Source organism: Euphorbia lathyris, chromosome 6, assembly GCF_963576675.1.
Source record: "Euphorbia lathyris chromosome 6, ddEupLath1.1, whole genome shotgun sequence".
NCBI classification, from domain to species: Eukaryota; Viridiplantae; Streptophyta; class Magnoliopsida; order Malpighiales; family Euphorbiaceae; genus Euphorbia; species Euphorbia lathyris.
The window spans coordinates 62,120,072-62,126,060 of NC_088915.1; the positions used below are offsets into that span (position 1 = coordinate 62,120,072).

A 5,989-nucleotide genomic window follows, 5' to 3' on the forward strand; every position below is an offset into this window, starting at 1 on the left:
TTGCTGTTGAATTGTTTTCCTTGTTTAATTACTTCTAGTTAATTTTATTCACAGAAATTTACAAACCAAACCCCCCCTAATTTACTTTTCATTGTTCATTCTACAAAGTTTTAATTCAACCAGTCTCTATGGATTCGACCCTACTCCACATTTACTACATTTTTCTAATTCCAAGAGTAGGTATTTATTTTTGGTGAATTCGACACTCATCAAATTTTGGCGCCGTTGCCGGGGACTGGTGTCATTAATAGGATTATTTCTTTATAGTTAGTGTTTAATATTTTATGTCTCGTTCTTCTCGTACAGGTGAACTTAAATACGATCCTGAGATTGAGAAAACTGTTCGCCGACTAAGGATGTAAACAAAAGAAAGGGAAGAACAAAATACACTGGAGTCAGGCTCAGAATTTGATTTATCAGAATCAGACTCATCAACTAGTGATTCACCAAGTGAATCAAAGGAAGAAATAGAGATGGCTGAACCGACTCTGAGAAATTTGGACAATCAAGATACAGTCCAACAACCGCTGTGCATTGAATACCCTGATCTAGAGGTAAATTTTGAACTCAAATCTGGTTTGATACACTTACTGCCTACTTTTCGTGGACTTTCAGGTGAAGATCCACATAAGCACCTTAAGGAGATGCATGTAGTGTGTTCAAGCATGAAACCGCGGGACATTACAGTGGAGCAAGTCAAAATGCGTGCTTTTCCGTTCTCATTGACGGATAAGGCGAAAGACTGGTTGTACTACCTTCCACCCAGATCCATCGCTACTTGGAGCGCAATGCAAAAATAATTCCTTGAGAAATTCTTTCCAGCTTCAAGGGTGACTTCAATCCGAAAGGATATATCTGGAATCCGCCAATTCACTAGAGAAAATCTCCATGAGTATTGGGAGAGATTCAATCAACTGTGCACAAGCTGTCCCAACCATCAGATAAGTGACCAACTCTTAATTCGATATTTTTATGAAGGTCTAATCATGTCTGACAGGAATTTGATAGATGCTGCTAGTGGTGGAGCTTTAGTAGATAAGACCCTTACTGAAGCAAGAAGTCTTATTACTAGAGTTGCTGCTAATACGCAACAGTTTGGCACACGTCAAGATGCACCTGAAAAGCAAGTGAATGAGGTAAGTAGTACTTCTGTTGAAAAACGAATTGATATTTTGACTTCACTTGTGCAGAAAGAATTATCAGGAAACACTCAACAAGTGAAAACTTGTGGAATTTTTTTGAGCCCCGACCATCCAACTGATACATGTCACACTCTTCAAGAGGAAGAGAAAGTTAATGCTATGGGGAACTTTCAAAACCAACCAAGGAGATATGACCCATATGCACCAACTTATAACGCCGGGTGGAAAGATCACCCAAACTTCGGTTATGGTCCAAAGAACAACAATTTCCAGCAACAAGGTTTCCAACCTAGACCACAAGCTCCTTCACAACAAACTCCAGCACAACAGGCCCCTCCTAAGCCAGGTATGACTTTGGAACAAATTGTTACTGTTATGGCTACTAATATGCAACAATTTCAGCAGAACACTTTGACATTCCAACAAGACACTAAAACGAGCATTCAAAACTTGGAGAACCAAATGAGTCAAATGGCAACCTCACTAAGCAAGTTAGAATCCCAAACTTCTGGGCATTTTCCCTCACAACCAGAGGTTAATCCTAAGCAAAATGCAAGTGCTATTAGCTTGAGGAGTGGAAAGGAGATACCATCTGCTGTAAATCTAAGACAGGAAGAAGAGAAGGAGTTGGAAAAAGAGGAAACAACTCCAGCTAAGATTGTTCCATCATCACCAATTGTTAGTCCTCCATTTCCAAGCCGATTTTCAAAAAGCAAAAAGGAGGTTCAAGAAAAAGAGGTATTGACTTGTTTAGGAAAGTTCAGGTAAACATCACTCTCTTAGATGCAATTCAACAAATTCCTCGCTATGCTAAATTTCTTAAGGAATTATGTACTAATAAGAGGAAGTTGAGAGGTGATGAAAAGATTAGTGTGGGGGAGAATGTTTCTGCAGTTATCCAAAAGAAACTCCCTCCTAAGTGCAAGGACCCAGATATGTTCACTATTCCTTGTAAGATAGGGCGTACAAAAATTGAAAGAGCAATGCTAGATTTAGGTGCCTCAATCAATGTCATGCCACGATCCATTTATCATTCTTTGAATGCTGAACCGTTGAAAGAAACTGATGTAATTATTCAATTAGCTGATAGATCTAATGCATATCCTGATGGTGTTTTAGAAGATGTACTTATTCAAGTAGATGATTTGGTTTTCCCTGTTGATTTCTATGTTTTGGACATGGAAGAAGATAACTCTTCTAATTCTGTCCCAATTTTGTTAGGAAGACCTTTTCTAAAAACATCTAGGACAAAAATTGATGTGCATGAGGGTACTTTGAGTATGGAATTTGATGGTAATACCATAAAATTTAACATCTATGATGCTATGAAATATCCTAGTGAAATGCACTCTGTGTTTGTTTTAGATGTTATTGATCCATTGGTGCAGAAAGTTTTTGACATGGATGATAAAGACGAGCTTAGCTTCGTAATGTGTCATGATTTCCGCAAAAAGAAAATGGAAGATGTTGCTAAAGAATTTGTGATCAATCATGCAATAAAAGACACTGTTTTTGAACTTCAATCTCTTAAAATATTGAATCATAATGTGTCTTACATTGATTTGCCAAGGTCTAGTACTAAACTTTCCCCTTCAATTTTGCAGGCCCCTAAGTTGGAATTGAAACCTCTACCAGCTCACCTCAAGTATGCTTACTTAGGTGAAAATGAAACTCTTCCAGTTATCATTTCCAACAAGCTGACAGAACTTGAAGAAGAGAAATTGATCCGGGTGTTGAAAGATCATAAAGAAGCAATTGGGTGGACCATAGCTGATATAAAAGGAATTAGCCCCTCAACTTGCATTCACAGAATTTTACTTGAGGAAGGAGCTAAGCCTTCAAGAGAAGCCCAAAGACGTCTAAACCCACCAATGATGGAGGTCGTCAAGAAAGAAGTTCTTAAATTGCTAGATGCTGGCATGATTTTTTCAATCTCTGACAGCCGATGGGTAAGCCCAGTGCAAGTCGTTCCAAAGAAGACTGGAATAACTGTAGTGAGGAACGAAAACAATGAATTGGTGCCCACCCGAATTCAGAATGGGTGGAGGGTTTGTATTGACTATCAAAAGCTAAATGCTTCGACTAGAAAGGACCACTTCCCTTTACCTTTTATTGATCAGATGTTAGAAAGGTTAGCTGGTAAATCTCACTACTGTTATCTTGATGGTTATTCAGGTTTCACCCAAGTTCCAGTAGCTCCTGAAGATCAAGAAAAAACGACTTTCACTTGTCCATTCGGAACATTTGCTTATCGGCGGATGCCTTTTGGACTTTGCAACGCACCGGCAACATTTCAAAGGTGTATGGTTAGTATATTTTTTGATTATGTGGAGAACATCATAGAAGTCTTCATGGATGACTTCACAGTCTATGGTGATTCCTTTGATGTATGCTTAACCAACCTTACCAAAGTGCTAAAACGATGCATTGAGAAAAACCTTGTTCTTAACTATGAAAAATGTTATTTTATGGTTGATCATGGTAGTGTTTTAGGGCATGTGATTTCTTCTAAGGGCATTGAAGTAGATAAAGCTAAAGTTGATATTATAAAATCCTTACCTTATCCCACAAATGTGCGGGAAGTTCGTTCTTTTCTTGGACATGCAGGATTTTATCGACGATTCATTTGTGATTTCTCAAAGATAGCTCAACCTTTGTCTAAGCTTATGCAAAAAGATGTGGCATTCGATTTTAGTGATGCGTGCAAGGAAGCATATAATCAACTCAAAGAAGCCCTAACGTTTGCGCCTATTGTTCAGCCTCCCAATTGGAACATGCCCTTTGAAATCATGTGCGATGCTAGCAATTATGCAGTCGGAGCTGTTTTGGGTCAAAAAGTGGGAAGAGCTTCACATGTGATTTATTATGCTTCGAGGACATTGGATAGTGCCCAATGCAATTATTCAATAACGGAAAAAGAACTTCTAGCTATTGTATTTGCTTTAGAAAAATTCCGTTCTTATTTAGTTGGCACTAAAGTGATTGTTTATTCTGATCATGCAGCTTTAAAATATTTACTCACCAAGAAGGAAGCCAAGCCTAGATTGATTCGTTGGATCCTTTTGCTCCAAGAGTTCGATATAGAAATCCGTGACAAGAAAGGAGCAGAAAATCTAGTGGTCGATCACTTGAGTAGATTAATTCAAGATGAAGATTCCTTGCCTCTACAAGATTCATTCCCTGATGAGAAGCTATTGGCTTTACAAACAAATGCTCAATGGTATGCCGATATCTTCAATTTTCTGGTTACACAAACATTACCTAACGATTTGACTCGTGCTCAAAGAGATAAGGTAAAAAGTGATTCTAAATATTATGTTTGGGATGAACCGTACTTGTGGAAACATTGTTCAGATCAGATTATAAGAAGGTGCGTGAATGATTTTGAAATTCCATCCATTTTATTTTTCTGTCACTCTTCTGCTTGTGGTGGACATTTTGGTCCTAAGAGAACTGCTCGTAAGGTTCTTGAATGTGGCTTTTATTGGCCGACTTTGTTTCATGATTCATATGCATTTTGTAAGACATGTGCTAACTATCAGAAAATGGGTAACATAAGCCGTAGAGATCAAATACCCCTACAACCAGTGTTGGTTTGTGAAATATTTGACGTATGGGGTCTAGATTTTATGGGTCCATTCCCATCATCATTTGGTAATGTTTACATTCTATTAGCTGTGGATTATTTTTCGAAGTGGGTGGAAGCTAAAGCTACCCGGAATAATGATGCTAAAACTGTTATTGACTTTGTTAAAACTTATATTTTTACCAGGTTTGGCACACCAAAAGCGTTGATAAGTGATCGTGGAACTCATTTTTGCAACAAGGTGGTGGAATCTTTACTCAAAAAGTATGATGTTACTCATCGAACATCCACTGCTTACCACCCTCAAACGAATGGTCAAGCTGAAGTTTCCAATCGAGAGATAAAATCTATTCTTGAGAAAACTGTGAATCCTAATCGAAAGGATTGGAGTATACGTCTCGATGATGCCTTGTGGGCGTATCGCACTGCTTACAAAACGCCATTAGGTATGTCTCCATATCGTTTAATCTTTGGGAAACCATGCCATTTACCCGTTGAACTCGAGCACAGAGCCTTTTGGGTGGTGAAACAATGCAATATGGAGATGGATGCGACAGGTGAGAATAGAAAGTTGCAATTGCAAGAATTAGAAGAGATACGTAATGAGGCATATGAAAATTCTCGGATTTATAAAGAAAAAACGAAGACATTACATGATAAAATGATTTCTTGAAAGAGTTTTTCTGTGGGTCAGAAGGTTCTTCTTTATCATTCTCGCCTTAAACTATTTCCGGGTAAACTTCGTTCTAGGTGGATAGGTCCTTTTGTTGTCACTAACGTTTTTCCTCAGGGTGCAGTTGAAATACGAAGTTTATCCACTGAGAAAATTTTCAAGGTTAATGGTCATCGTCTTAAACCTTTTTATGAAGGTTTTCAAGTATGCAATATGGAGGAATTAACCTTGGAGAATCCGGATTATGGAGAATAAACGGATTCAATGTCGAGCCGACGACATAAAACAAAGGGCGCTTTTTGGGTGCCAACCCAAATCATTTTCATTTAATTTGATTTTATGTTATTTCAATTTAATTTTAGAGTAATTCGTGTTCTTATGTTTTTATTTAGGTTTTGGTAGATTTTTGGAATTGATTCTAAGGCAATGCTCATATGAATTTTCATTGCAGGAAATAATTCTAAGCCATGGGCATAGCTTAAGAAAGACCAAATTATGAAAAGAAGAAAAACAAAAAAAAAAACTTCCATAGGCATGGCTTAGACATCCTAATCTTCTGCCCAAATTTTTGTTATATTTTGCATACAA

General features: G+C 37.8%; 1 pseudogene; it reads left to right on the forward strand.

The window, feature by feature from the left end:
- Positions 1–473: 473 nt before the first annotated feature.
- Positions 474–5,656, forward strand: LOC136233712 (uncharacterized; annotated as a pseudogene).
- The last annotated feature ends 333 nt before the right edge of the window (positions 5,657–5,989 follow it).